Genomic DNA, 14,196 nt, shown 5'->3' with positions numbered 1-14,196 from the left:
AAGTTGGCACTCACTGAAAGCTACAACAGAAACAGTGAAAAAGTACTTCTTAGATTTTAACTGTCTCTTCCACTTATAAAGGTGTTGGGTTTTTTAATTTTGTGTTAGCAGAAATGAAAATGAATTATCCATTATGTTGCGATGTCTTGTAAGAAGATGGTTGCCATTAAATCTCCTGAATAAAGGCCTGTTAAGGAAATATTTTGAGAACTAGGATTTTCATGCAAGAGATGTAATCTTGGATTGAAACTTACTAAACAATCTGTTGAAAATACTTCAGTTTAATCAATGAACTATGGTATGTTTCCTATAACCATATAACGGCAGTATGCTAGCTTATCTCTTTTGACATAAAATTCATCTTAATCATAGAAAAATCTTAATAGACACTGAAACATAGAAAGAAATAACTTTACAGTTCATAAAAGTAAAATAAAAACATTTCAAGATATTTTTAAATGTTTATGTCTGTTCTTTAAGCTCTACTTCTACCTCATGCTGTGATTGTAGGGAAAACAATATGTGTAGACGACTGAAATGAAACTGCTTTATTGTCTTTATTCACAACATGAGCTTTATTTAGTGCTATGTTTTATACCTATTACACTTTAGCTGTATGTATTAAAGCCCAATGAGTTTCTCTGCTGAAAATAACTGTCATGTGAAATCAAGAGTTATACTTTTAGGTATCTCTGATAATACTTTTCATAAGATTAATTTTACGGTTCCATCAACATTTCTGCTTCAAAATATGGCATTTCCTTAGACATTTGAAGGACTTGGACACATGCCTATGGCCTGATTTAGGCAGCAGTTGAAATTATTTCACATTCCATGTAAGTGCCCAATCCAAGGAAGTACTGCCTTTTTAAGGAAGGGCTATCTCAGTTTAACTAAAACATATATCCTGTATCTGAAAACCTGCTTTTAACACAGCTACTGAAACTGCAAAGTCTCATAAAACCTCTCACCAAATTTGAGCCAGATGGTATTTTTCAGTGACAAACTGTTTTGTAAGGAAGTTCCCAAGCCTCATTATTTATTCAAAATAAAAGCTGTTGTGCCTACTCCTTCAAAATAATCTGAACAGTTTTCAGAATAACTCACTTCCTCCAGAATATTATGCAAAAGGTACGTTCTATCTTCAGGTTTTAAAAACTGCTTTGTAAAATCCACTCTAATAAGTGGATCTCTATAAAACTCTGCTCTCTGTTTTCTGCGCAGATCTTAGTGGGCAAAGGAAAATAAAAATGAAGACTTAACAATGATAAAGAACGCTTATAAACATAAATGCCTATTGATAGAGATGTTATGCTGTAATTTAATCTTTTTAAAAGATGACATAAAAAAAAAAGAGAGAACCTATAGTTGTGCTTCTATCCCTTCTATATTCCTTCCCACTGATGCTTCTGGGAGATGAGCTATCTCTAATCCTGAAATTTTCAAAGGCTTCATGGCACACATCTGCATACATATGCCAAGACTCGGCGCATAGGCAAGATAATAAAAGCATTAAATTCAAGTAGAGTAGAAAATCACAGATGTGGTAAGCATGTATTATCAATTGTGCCACATTCATAAATTAATAATTTGCACTGTATTACAGTGACTTCTTTTCAGAGGCATTAAGCATGCCTATTCACAGATTGTGTGAAAAGCATGTAAATAATTCTTGTGGGTTCCTCTTTTTACAGCCTGTCTTTTTACAAAGAAGATTACAGAAGGAAAGTGGATTAGAATAAATAGCAGAAATTCTGCTTCCTCTAAAATAATTACATTTCTCCTATTTTGAGAACGAAATCAGAATATTTAAAATACACTTGGTAAGTCAGTTCCTTGAATACAAAATTAATATCCATAGTTGGGGCTGCAGAGTTTATAAAAGGGCCTGCCCCTCTTTCTATTTTAGAAGAAATCATACCATAACTATGCTGCTCTTGATGGCATGTTAACCCTCTTCCATTGCAAGAAGAAATAAGGATAACTTATTTATAATTTAGAAATAATTGTTGTTAGATCTGTTAGATCTTCCATCACTGTGAAAAGAAAAAAAGACAAAAGAGGAAAGTTCTTTAATCAAAGGACTTAATGAAGAGCCTGATGCACACATGTATTTATATCTGTAATCTTAATTTATAGGAATAATGCAGTAGGAAACACTGAGTAGAAGACATGAGAATCATAGGCATGGAGGGCTGAAAAGCATAGCAGGAGATTGTCTGGTTTAACTCTACATTTAGGACAGGAAAAGCGTACTGGTGGCTGCCTGACTCATCAGGATAGGGAACTGCATCATGGGCAGAACTTTTCAGGAAGTCCTGGCAGATTGGTGCTCTGCCGAGTTCTCGCCGTCCTATGTTTATAATCTGACAAACCCAATTCCTCCACCCTTTCTGCATCAGTCATATTTTCTTAACCTCTTTTCTTTTGTTGTGTTTCTTTTTTTCCCCGTATTCTCCATCTTTTGTGTTCTTAGATTTTCTTTTTCTGCTGGACAGCTTCTTGGCCAGACATTCCTTATCCTGCATGTGTGCATTAGATTTATTGTCATTAAAATATACCATGCTGCTCTTGTGCTTAGTGAACATTCCACACAATCTTTCCCATTTGTCACAGTATTCTGAATTTTGATTCTTCCAAAACTCTCTCTTCCCTTTCTCCAATCTCTGTCCCCTCCTCAAAACTATACATTGAGTTGCGCATATTTTGTAAGTACTCTCTATTCCATCTTCCAGGATGTTAAAAACACTGAATAGAACTACTTACTGTGATGAAATGGAGAGGTTAAACAACACCCATTTCAGGGCACTGAACAAAACCACAAACGTAAATGCTTATTTGCAAGGATATTATGTGTATCAGTTCAATTCAGGGCTAGCACAATACAACTAAAGAATAAGGAAGATATTCCTTTTATTCATAAAAGGGAAAAGAGGTGGTCAAATCAAATGCAGGCATAGCAGTTTGACCTCAACAGTAAGCAAGGTCTTAGAGTAGATTTTGAAGGTAAAACTTATCAAGGACCTGGAGGTAAATGGAAAGTGGGAAAAAAACCAACATGATTTTATCAAGGGTAGATCGTATCAGGATAACTTAATATCTTTCTTTGATAAGATAATTGTCCCAGAGAGGAGTAATGCAGAAGACTTAATCTACCTTTATCAAAATAAGGCATTATAGTGCTCCCTGTGGGAAGTTATTTAAGGTGGAGAAGGTGGGATTTAATGAAAGATTCGTAATGTTGAAAAGGAACTGAGTAAAAGGTTATATTAAAAGAGAGTTCTGTTAAAAATAGAAATACCAAAATGAAATGACTTTGCTAATAAAATTTCTCTAGGACTTATCTTGACACTGATTTCAGTAGTATGGTTGAACCTGGTTAAAGTAGGAAACTGCCTATGGCATTAAGAGATGGCACAAAACTGGAATATGACTAGCATATCAGAAAAGAAATAAATGACCTTATGGACTGACAAAATGGAAACCTAATAGTATGGAAAGTGGAGGTGGGTGCTTTGGGATTAATATCATGTTCTTTTAGTATAAGCTGTGTCTTGATAATTGCTGGCGATAGTAAGGGGAAGAGGTTTAGTGCATTAGTCAGCTGTACAGTGACCACGAGCCATGATAATGTCATGGCTGTGAAGCAGTTTCAGGGAATATTAGCTGAAGGATTTTCAGTGAAGACGATAAAGTGTTAACATTGCTTTAGAAGGCATTGGTAAGACAACTCTCAGAATGTTGTTTACAGTTCTCATGACCCACATTGATTCGCAGCAGGTGCGGAGTGGGATGGTTAGGGGAAAGGACTACCTATTTTCTCAGCTGAGATGAAAATAGCTTCTCTGGCAAAACAAAGCTTGAAAGGGCATATGGTTATATCCTTATAAGTATGTGTGGGGGTAGCTGTGAGAGAAGACGACTTGTATGCTAAAGGATAACACTATTTCAAGTTCGGATACTTACAAACAACTATGAATAAATAAGAAATTTAAATAAGGTTCTTGGCAATTTTTGCAAAGCTCTGGAACTGCTTTCCAGACAAGGTCATGGAGGCGGGGACCTGAACTACTTCCAGATGGAAATTTATAAATTAATGAAAGGATATGTGTGACATGGTGAAGCGACCTCAGGTCAGAATATAAAGTCTGTGATTTAAAGCTTTGGATACTCACTGACATTGCCAGACAAATTTAATGGGAAACTTGTTTGTGTACTTTTCTTACACAATCTCTAAACAGAAATGTTTTTAACTGGTCCACATGCCAGTTCTTCTAGTCTTCTGCATATACTTTTATGTTCCTTCTTGGTGCATATTATAGGAGAAGGGGGCTGCCCTATCCTAAATGCTAAGATTGGCAGCAGGTAAAAAAGGGCCGGTTTGTTAGGATGTCAGGTGTTAATTGGATAGAATTTGTTTACACAGTCAGGGTTAAATTGATCACCTGACTAGAATTAGGAAGTAATTTTTCTCCAAGTCATATTGGCTGGAGCTATGGGGGATGTTTTTCTCTCTGCTTAACATAACTGCTTAGAATGGGATGTAAGTTTTATCCTGTGAAGTAGCTGCTTTTGCAGGCTGCTAAGATGTGGCTGGTCAAGAACTCTTGTGACTTTAGTATCTTCTACTGTTCTCTGACACATTGATGTTTTTCAATCTTTTACTCTCCTGAGGTACAAGGGGTTATGACTGTAACATAGGATGTGATTTCAGTATGCTAAAGACCTGATTCAGTGTTGTTTTTTCAGATCATTCAAGAGTTTCCTCTGAATAAGAAAATTTTACTTTCTTGAGGTAGCATGGAGCTGAATATGAGGCAGTCAAGGATACTTCATATATATTGGTAAGTTTTGAAAAAGATATCCCTGAGACTTTATAGCAGAAAACATCCTTTAATGATGACTCTAGATCAAAGAATTTTAAAAGCTATTTAGAGGACGCCATAATTTCTTAACTGGGATTCTAGGGCCTTTTTAGCTTCGGTATTACACTAACACATAGATGCCTTACTACTAGATAATTGAGGCTCTTCAGACTTTATAAAATCCATTTTATAGCAACTACAGACACGTTTTCTTTCCTCATTTGGTTTCTTGACCACTACTACTTGAAAAGAAATACTTGAAAAGTTATAGTGCTTTATCTCATTAAATGTGTAAGTAGTCTATAGCAATTAGGCTCCTAACTCACCTGTCATAGTTAAGTGGATACAATTAGTTAGGTGTATGCGTACTGTATTGATAATGCTTAGTTCTAAAGATGGCTTTTTACACAAATACAGATACTCAGACTAGAGGCCAGAAAGGATGTAGTGGTGTTAAAAATCTACTAGGTAATTCGGTGTGAATTACTGATATACCTACGCTTGTAGGGGCTCTGCTGACATCTTTCTTGCTGCTAATGAAAAACAAGATACTCGGTTTATCTCTGTGTTGTTTCTTGAGTTCTGAATAAGCGTACTCTGGAATTGTGCAGCTCATTTCTTATAACATGTATAATGGTATCGATGTACCAGTTCAAAGATGCAATTTACTTCTTGCAATCTAGGAGCCTGGAGTCTGAGAGTTTTTCTTAAAGCACAGATTAAAAAACAGCAGTATAATCTAGTCCTACTCAGTCTGTCCCTCTACCTACCTTTCCTGTCAGAAAAATATAACTCATGTTAAATCTAGACTGTGTCTGTTTTCTTGAGTCCCGTCTTGACATACTCAGATAAATTATCTTTCAGTGAAGAGATGGACTGAAATATTTATAGAAAATGAGTGTCTCTAAATGCATCAGTCCTACAAAATCCTCATGAGGCCTTTGCTTTCCTTTGCTCTTCATAACATATCATATCATAAGAATAATCCTGAAGGATCCCTTCCTTCACCTTTGACTTTACCAGGCTGGAGAGGGCTTTGAGCAACCTGGTCTAGTGGAAGGTGTACCTGCCCACGGCAGGGGGTTGGAACTACACGAGTTTTAAGTTCCCTCCCAACCCAAACCATTCTGTGATTCTATGATTGTCTCTGCAGAGTCCAGTCTAACAAGCCATGGAACCTTTTAAGCAACTGTTGACAGTTGCACGGCATATGTAACTTTCTAAATCCAAACCCCCACTGGAGAGCTGTTACTCCCACACTTCTCAGTCCCTTTTGGCTACCATCTGGAGCAGCAATAAACCAAAGCTAACTCTTTTCATTATCATCTTGAATCCAGCTGAGAATAGCTCCCCCACCCCTGCCTAATAAATTGTGTGATTAAATTTAAGCTGAAAAGTTTCTGTGAGTCACTGTTGTGGTTTAACCCCAGTTGGCAGCTAAACACCTCATGGCTGCTTGCTCAATCTTTCCCACCCCCAGTGGGGAGAGAGTCAGAAGGGCGAAAGTAAGAAAACTTGTGGATTGAGGTAAGAACAGTTTAATAATAAAAATAAAAATAATAAGAAATTGTAATAAAAAGAGGAAAAAAATAAAAGAGCAATAAAACCCAGGGAAAAAGAAGAGATGCAAATGAAAAACAATTGCTCATCTACCACCAACCAAACAATGCCATCCTGTTCCCAAGAAGCAGGCCCTGCAGTCAGCTTTCCCCCCAGTTTACTTACTGAGCACAACACCATATGGTGTGGGATATCATTGAATAGTTAGGGTTGGAAAGGACCTTAAGATCATCTAGTTCCAACCCCCCTGCCATGGGCAGGAACACCTCACACTAAACCATGCCACCCAAGGCTCTGTCCAACCTGGCCTTGGCTCCTCCCTTGCTCATTTAGGGTCAGTGTCTCAGCTGTGTCCCCTCCCAACTTCTTGTATACCCCCAGCCTCCTCACTGGCAGGGCAGCATGAGAAGCTTTTGATCCAGGCTCAGGATGTGCAGTTCAAAGCAGAACAACCCATCACAGTATTAAAACCAAAATGTATTTTAGTAGCTCAGGCAGATGTTGTGGCCATCTTACGTGTTCAACCTAGTGACACTTGTAGGCTTTGCCTAAACACAGGTCTGTTATATGCATGTATTTTATTAGACTAACCTCTGGAGTACATACAGACAGATTTTGAGGATATTAGGCATTTCTCCAGGTTTCCTGTGTATCTGGTGGTCTTGTCAGTGCCTCATATAAGCTTCTAGGTATCTGGACAGCTAGAATAAATGGTCCCTGCACAGGAATATATTGCATGGTTAGCCCAACATCAGATATATTTCTAAGAGCTGCATTTGCAGAGCATGTGCATAGATATTCTTGTCTTGTGAATCTTATGCAGAAATGCAGTGACCCTGCCTTGTTAAAGTGGTCTGCAATATAACGCCCAGTTCTTTCTTGTCTTGAAAATTGTAGACTTTCTTGGGAAACCTGACTTTTCTCCAATCATTACAGAAATAAAAACATTCTTGAGTGGTTTTAAGGTACAGTAAACTTAGTGCAGCAGTGCTTTATTTTAGCAGCTTTTTTTCAAAGGGGAAGCTGTCGTCCAAGTTTTCCATAAAAGTACCATTTGAATGTTAAAAGAAAATCTTGTGCAGATAGTCTTGACAGTCCATTCACACAGTTATTCGAGCCATGAACACCACTCCATTAGATCTTTATCACAAAGCTCAAAGTAGAACCAAGTTGGCCCCTAGCCACTGTCAGATTTCTGTTTGGGTATACACCAAATCTACCGGTCAAGTCTGGGCTAGCATTGCAAATCATGTTCAGGAAGGTAGCCAGGAAGCATGCATCGGTTTGCCCCCTCTGGTTGACCAGTACCTGTCACCCTGGTCATGAAGTAGACCGATAGCTGGATATGTTTAGGCCTCCCTGCCATGTATTCACATTCATAAGCATTTTCCTGTCTCAGGATGTCAGAAGATTATGGATACCAACATCTGAGCATGATCCAGAACTGTAACTAAGTCCATGCCTTTTTACTGATGCCTTATCCATTCTGATTCACTTACAGTTTAGGATTTGTTTTCTCTGGACTCCTGCAAGTTAAAATTATCACCTAAAGATGCTCAAGGGAGTTAAACAGACTGATGCAAACCTCTGTGAGCTTGACACTTCTTTTAAATGTTTTTAGTCAATATTCATCAACTGGGATGTTCCACATAAAGCAGAAAACTTATAGAAAGAGCACTTGTGGTTATTCACAGCAATCTTTCAGGAAGAATGCTTATGGTTAATTCCTCAGGTAGGGGGAATTACATTATCTTCCTGCAGGGATTTTTGGCTTTTTTTTTTTTTTTCCTATGGATCCTATGGGATAAAAGATGATTTTAAAAAAAAATTCAGGTTTTAAAACTTCTAAACCTCACTTTTATATTAATATTGACTGGGCAGCCAACACATTTTCAATTTTCCTTCAGTACAGTGTCTCTATGCTGAAGTGATCTATTTCGGAATGTCTGAAACCAGGACACTGAAAAAGTATTGCTTAATGTCTGTACGCACTGTCACAAATCAGTAACTTTGAAATTTGTTCTATTTGTACTTTAAGTTGGGCGTATCACTTTAATTCACTCTGTTTACAGTAGAATAAAAGTGGATATGGACAGCTGCCACAAATATGTTGAATAATACTCCTTTAAATTGTAGAAAGAATATAACTTTGATGTTTGCAATATTAACTGTTTTTATTGAAGCTCTGTAAAAATAGTGCAAATTCAAAATGTCATAGGAAATGGCTTTGTTTTGGTGGTTACAAGTAACTTCTGGACAGTGACCTCAGTCACACTACAATAATGTTTTCATATAGAAAGTATTTTAAGAATTTATAAAACATATAATTAAGCAAGAAAAAACACATTTTCAAGGTATTTTATGTGGGCAAACAATTATCAAAGCAGTGATGTTAATAACACGAGCTTTTAATAGCAAGAAGAGCAACGCAAAAGAATTACAAATTGTGTTATGAGAAGAAAAGATATTGAATTTGTGAGCTGTATTTTCCAGCAGACACAGGCAGCCCTGCTGAAGTTCAGTTTTCATGTTGCATAGGTGTCTGCATCTTGAAGATGAGATTTATTCACTCTTGTTATTCGATACATAAACTTTAGGACTTTGATCATTTATCTATGGCATCAATTTAGTGATAATGGGATCGTTCTAAGCATTTTGAACAAGTAAAATTTGAAGAAGCTTAAGCATCCAAATGTGAGAATTAAAATGGAACAGTATTCTATCTGTGAATTAAAAGACTTAACCAATTAGGCTGAACATTTAAACATTTTAATGCATTTTCAACCAAGACTGTGGTAATGCAGTGAAACGGATACCCTGGGATGATGAGCTTTCTCCTTTCTGCTTACCATGAAGTCAAAGTGTTCTCCAGGACTCCAAAAACTACTGTGGCCCAGCCAACTATTCCAAAAGCAAGTAAGTTAATGTGCCATCACCTACCAGTTGTTTGATATTTAGAATGAAAATTCACTCTCTCAAAATGTCTTCACCAAAACTGTTTGATCTTAATGTTACAGTAATTTCTGCATTTCTAGCCAAGACTGTAGCCTCCTTTATAATTCTCTGAACAGTGTCAAAGTACTGCCTGCTTCAGAGCATTTACTACATATACAGTCAAGACCAAAACAGAGGACAATTGTGATTACCCAGCTGACAGAGAAAATCTGAACCTTAAAGATCTAAGTACAAGGATATATTCAACAGAAATTCACAAGTTTCTGTTCCAGAGGATGTCATGGTTTAGGACAGGGCAGACTAAATACATGCATGAATTTCTACATGATAAATGAAACAATGAGCAGAATTATTCTGTGCAGTAAGTCAGTCAATCACACAGGCTACAGACAGCCACATTTATAGGAATGTGGTCAGCTCTGCTTCCCCTCTTCTTGCTGGGGTTATTAGCAACCTGGAAAAGCACGGTGTTATGTGCAGTGGTTGTGAGCTTGGTCCAATGCACCCCTGGAGGTTATCCTCTCTCAGGTAACATTGAAAGTTCAGCTGTGCTACCCCTAAATTGGAACTCCTTTGTGTCTATTTTTCTTGCTTCCTTTTTTTTTTTTTTTTTGATGTATAAAAAAGAAAAAAGAACTCAGATGTGCTGTGCTGGTGTTTCGCAATATCCTGGCCATGAACCTGTCAGGATGCTCTGACTCGCTCCAGTCATGTGGATTAAAAAGTAACCAAGTTCAGAAATCACAGCATTAATCACAGTTGCTTTGGATTTTGCTTTGTAATTCTGCGAACATCATGCTTACATTTCATTGTGGCAAGATGCCATTACTGTACATGTTTAAACTGTTTAAAATAATGCATTATTTTGTTATAAATAGTGATCTATTGGTTAATTAACCAAGCAAAAAACTTCAAAGGGTCACACTGTGGGCATGTAAGTAATCTGTGACAGTTTTAAATTTCATATAAAGTATTTACTTTTTATCTTAACATTTTGTCTGGAAACATGCTTTTTTCTTCTTTCATAAATTAATAACTCCTACGTTCCTATGAAAATGAGTTCACCAGAAACTTCTTTTCCTTATTTGGGGCTGCTGATTCTCAGCCTTTTTGCCATTTATAAAACAAATTACAAGGTTCACTTGCTCATATTTTCAGCCATCGTTGCATTCAGAAATATGGCTTTTAGAAATGTTTTTTTCAGGTATGGTTTGTAAGAAGCAAACACATAGACAATGGACAGTCTTGTATGCTAGATTCTCTTCCAGTTTATAATACAAGGTTGGTTGTTAAACTTTTTTAGGGTCAGGGCATTTGTCTTAAGTGTTTTACAGGCATAGTACAGGTGAATCTCCACAGTCTGGAGCACATTATTCCCTTTAGTAGACCAATAGCTATTCACCAGTGTCCAGGAAAACCTGAGCTAGCAGGATTTAAATGAACTAAAATTGAAGCAAAGTGTAAATTAAAATAGGTCCTCATTTAACCTGCATTCCCTCCCCCTTTTTTTTAATACACTTTGAATTGCTGGTTTCAAATGTTACGCCAACTGTTAGAAAGGTATTCCAGGACAACAGAAAAGATGCCTGTGTTGTTCTTGTTGGCTTGGCTCCTGCATCCAGACCATCTAGAGCAAGGAGGACTGAGAAGCTTCTGAAGAGGATAGCAGGGCAGGCATGCCAAAATCAACAAGGGCTGGAGAGATGAGTGCTGAAGGTTTCTAAGAAGCACTGAGTGGCCCCTCTCTTGAGTGCCTGAATAGACCCAAAGGCAAGCCTCAGAGATGAGACAAAAAAGACTTTAGTAACACCAGGATAATCTGAGTAAGCTTGATTCAAGTCAGGAGACCACTTGGAGAAAAAGATTTGTTCCATCCCTGCAGTAGTATGGGAAAGATTTGTTTTCAAACCTTGTGCTTAGTCAAGCCCACACGGCTAAAATGAGTTTTCTCTACTAAAAAAGAATCATAGAATTGAGTTAGAATTGCAATAGACTTTAAAGCTCATTCACTTCCAAACCCTTGCCATGGGCAAGGACACCTTTCGCTAGAGCAGGTTGCTCCAAGCCCCGTCCAACTTGGCCTTGAACATTGCCAGGAATGGGGCAGCCACAGCCTCCCTGGGTAACCCGTGCCACCCTTGCAAAGAAGAATTTCTTCCTAATGTCTAACCTAAATCTACCCTCTGTCAGTTTAAAGCCATTCCCCCTTGTCCTATCACTACGTCTTGTAAAAAGCTCCTCTCCAGCTTTCTTTTAAAGCATGCATTATTGTTTTTCAACAGAACTATGTCTGCTAGTAAAACTGCAGGACAGATGCAGGCATTCCATCATAAAAGCTTTTTTTTATTGGTGTTACCAGCAGGCAACTACATCCATCTAAAGAAAGTGCTGTAGATTTAACTGTGCGTCACATTATTAAACCAGGAAACATTCTTTAACATGCTGTAGTTGATGTAATGAACACTTGTGGAAAAGCATGGAGGAAAAAAACTGCAAGTAACATCAGCTGTGACTCTAGCTTTCAGACTTGCCTTTCAGAGTGGCCTGTTGCGATTACTTCAGTATGTGCGGGGCTCAGTGGGTATTCTCCTGCCATCAGAATTTTACAGAATTAAGAGCAGAGAAGCCAAATAATGGGATTATGTGGTATTTTAGTAGAACAAACATGTCCTGATTGTCTACACTGTTTCCAGCTGATAATCAATTGGATTACAGGAGAATTATCTCGTCATGAGGTTCTTCCTAAACTATATGTGTAAAAAAAGCATGTGTTAATTAAGGAGCTATTGTTGCTGACTCAAGACATCTTTAGCCTTTTCATCCCATCTTTACTGAATACTTTTTATGATTAAACAAAACCACACAATCCTCCCCTAAATCCCAACAAGTCACAAACCACACACACACACTCTCTCCCCAAAAAATCACAGAGCAAACAAACCCCCAAATATCACTGTACCTTTAGTAGAGAGGGTGCTACATGTAGTTGATAGCAGCTATCTAGAACAGTGTTTTGCTTTCTCTGAAGGACAAATTCTCAAGGCATTTACAACACTACTTTCTTTCACTTCCATTTTTTCTTGATCTCCTTTCACCTCCAATATAAATATCTTGAGACTTTTTGTACCCTAAATTTCTCACCTCAGAGGAAGACCGATCAAACAGAGATTGTAGAAATTTACACTGACAGAGTCGCTAACCTTTTGAGAAACTTCCAATAAAATTACAGTTTTGGTGACACCATCAGGAGAAAAACTGATTTTACTCGTCAGGGCTAGTCTAGCAAATGTACAGCTTTGAACATCCAAGATGATAATATTGCCTTTGGTCACTAAATTCTGAAATGCCTTTAACCTCTACTCATCTCTTTCGACTTCCCTAACCAAAGCAGGAGTCAGGGCAGATTTGATCCTACAGTTTAGAATAAGATATGTACCGTAAATGAAAGCAAAATGTTCTTCTATGATTTAATAGTCTTTGCTCTGTAAGTGTGTGTATATCCAGTGTAGCATGAACAGGGAAAGCTGAATACCCATCACTAGCTAGAGCTGTGCACGTCTGAAAAGAGAATCTCACCACCTTTTATACATCATTTTATACACAGACATATTACCACTTGCAATTAAACACGGCAGGGGGAAATGAACCTACATATAAGTGAAATAGTCTGGAAATATAAAACGCCAACATTCTCAGTTTTTACATCGGTTTTCTCAGATGCTCTTCAAGAATCTGATTTCAGTGTTCTGAAACGCTAATGCTTTCCACAATTAAGTTTTTAAATCTGCCTGAATGTTGTATTCTTACAGCAATAGACACTTCGAATAAGTAATTTTCTAGAGCTTTAGTGTTTCTGCAAAGACTATGAGGTTCACATGTATGTGTAAAATGTATTTTACACAGTATAAGGTAGATTTTTCTGTCAGGATTGCATGGTTTCCACAAGAGCAAGTTGCTGGTAAATTTTAAAAGGCAAAAGGAAAGTTTCAAGTTAACGGACCAAACTGTTACCTTGGCTGAATCACACTAGCCGATGTAGCCCATGGAATGGTAGAAGTTGATGCTGCTGGTGTTCAGAAGCTGAAGTTTCAAATGATGCTGTTCTAGCACCTGGATCGTATTGCTTTAAATTTTCTAGGCACGTGAATGATTGCTACTTAATATATTTCATATTTTTCGATCTTTTATACTTTTACCTAACTGTGTCACGTCAAGTTTCTTTACTGACTATCCTTTGTGGAATTCGGCATGTTTTGCTGTAGAGGCATGCATCACCTTTCCCACGTTAGCATGAATTGCCTCCACGAACAGCTAGGGGGCTGTATTATTCCATTTTTAAAGCAGCAAGACATAAACCGAGGGATACAACTTGTGTCGGCCTGTCCTTAACAACTTTTTCCTTACCGGTTTGGACAAACATCAATACTTATGCCTGTATATCAGTACTTAAAGTTTGATAGAGTCGTTTGTATAAGATACAGAACTTCACAAGGGGCTGCAGTTTTATCCACATTTTCAAATCCTTAAGGGTAACTAATATGTTGTTTCTTCACAAGCTCGCTGCATTGCGCTGACTTAGTATTTATGTATTCCACTGAAATCATAATAAGGTCACATATCACATATGAATTCATGGAGGAATTTTGCAGCTTGCTTTTTGTTTTCTTTCTTTCTTCCAGGTGGTCTGATACTACATAAAATCAACCTCTGGCGAGGACAGGGAAAGCAAGAGTTTAGGAAAAACCTCCTGGCCAGGAACTGCTGTGGGAATCCACTCCCAGATCTGATTAAATCAGGGGGTTGAGGATGACTTTCT

The 14,196-nt window shown here is 37.6% G+C and overlaps 1 long non-coding RNA gene across 2 annotated transcripts in view; it reads left to right on the top strand.

Moving 5' to 3' along the window:
- The window catches only part of LOC133222747 (uncharacterized), a 19,561-nt gene extending 5,365 nt beyond the window's left edge, over positions 1-14,196 (top strand). For both annotated transcript variants that reach the window (XR_009728363.1, XR_009728364.1), the window contains exons 2-3: positions 4,750-4,844; positions 14,060-14,196. This is a non-coding gene — a long non-coding RNA (uncharacterized LOC133222747). The remainder of the gene's footprint in view (positions 1-4,749; positions 4,845-14,059) is intronic.

Source organism: Neopsephotus bourkii, unplaced genomic scaffold, assembly GCF_033783945.1.
Source record: "Neopsephotus bourkii isolate Nb327-2 ecotype Australia unplaced genomic scaffold, CSIRO-AGI_Nbou_v1 NB_1615, whole genome shotgun sequence".
In the NCBI taxonomy this organism is placed as follows: domain Eukaryota; kingdom Metazoa; phylum Chordata; class Aves; order Psittaciformes; family Psittacidae; genus Neopsephotus; species Neopsephotus bourkii.
This window is presented reverse-complemented; position numbering and strand designations above follow the sequence as displayed.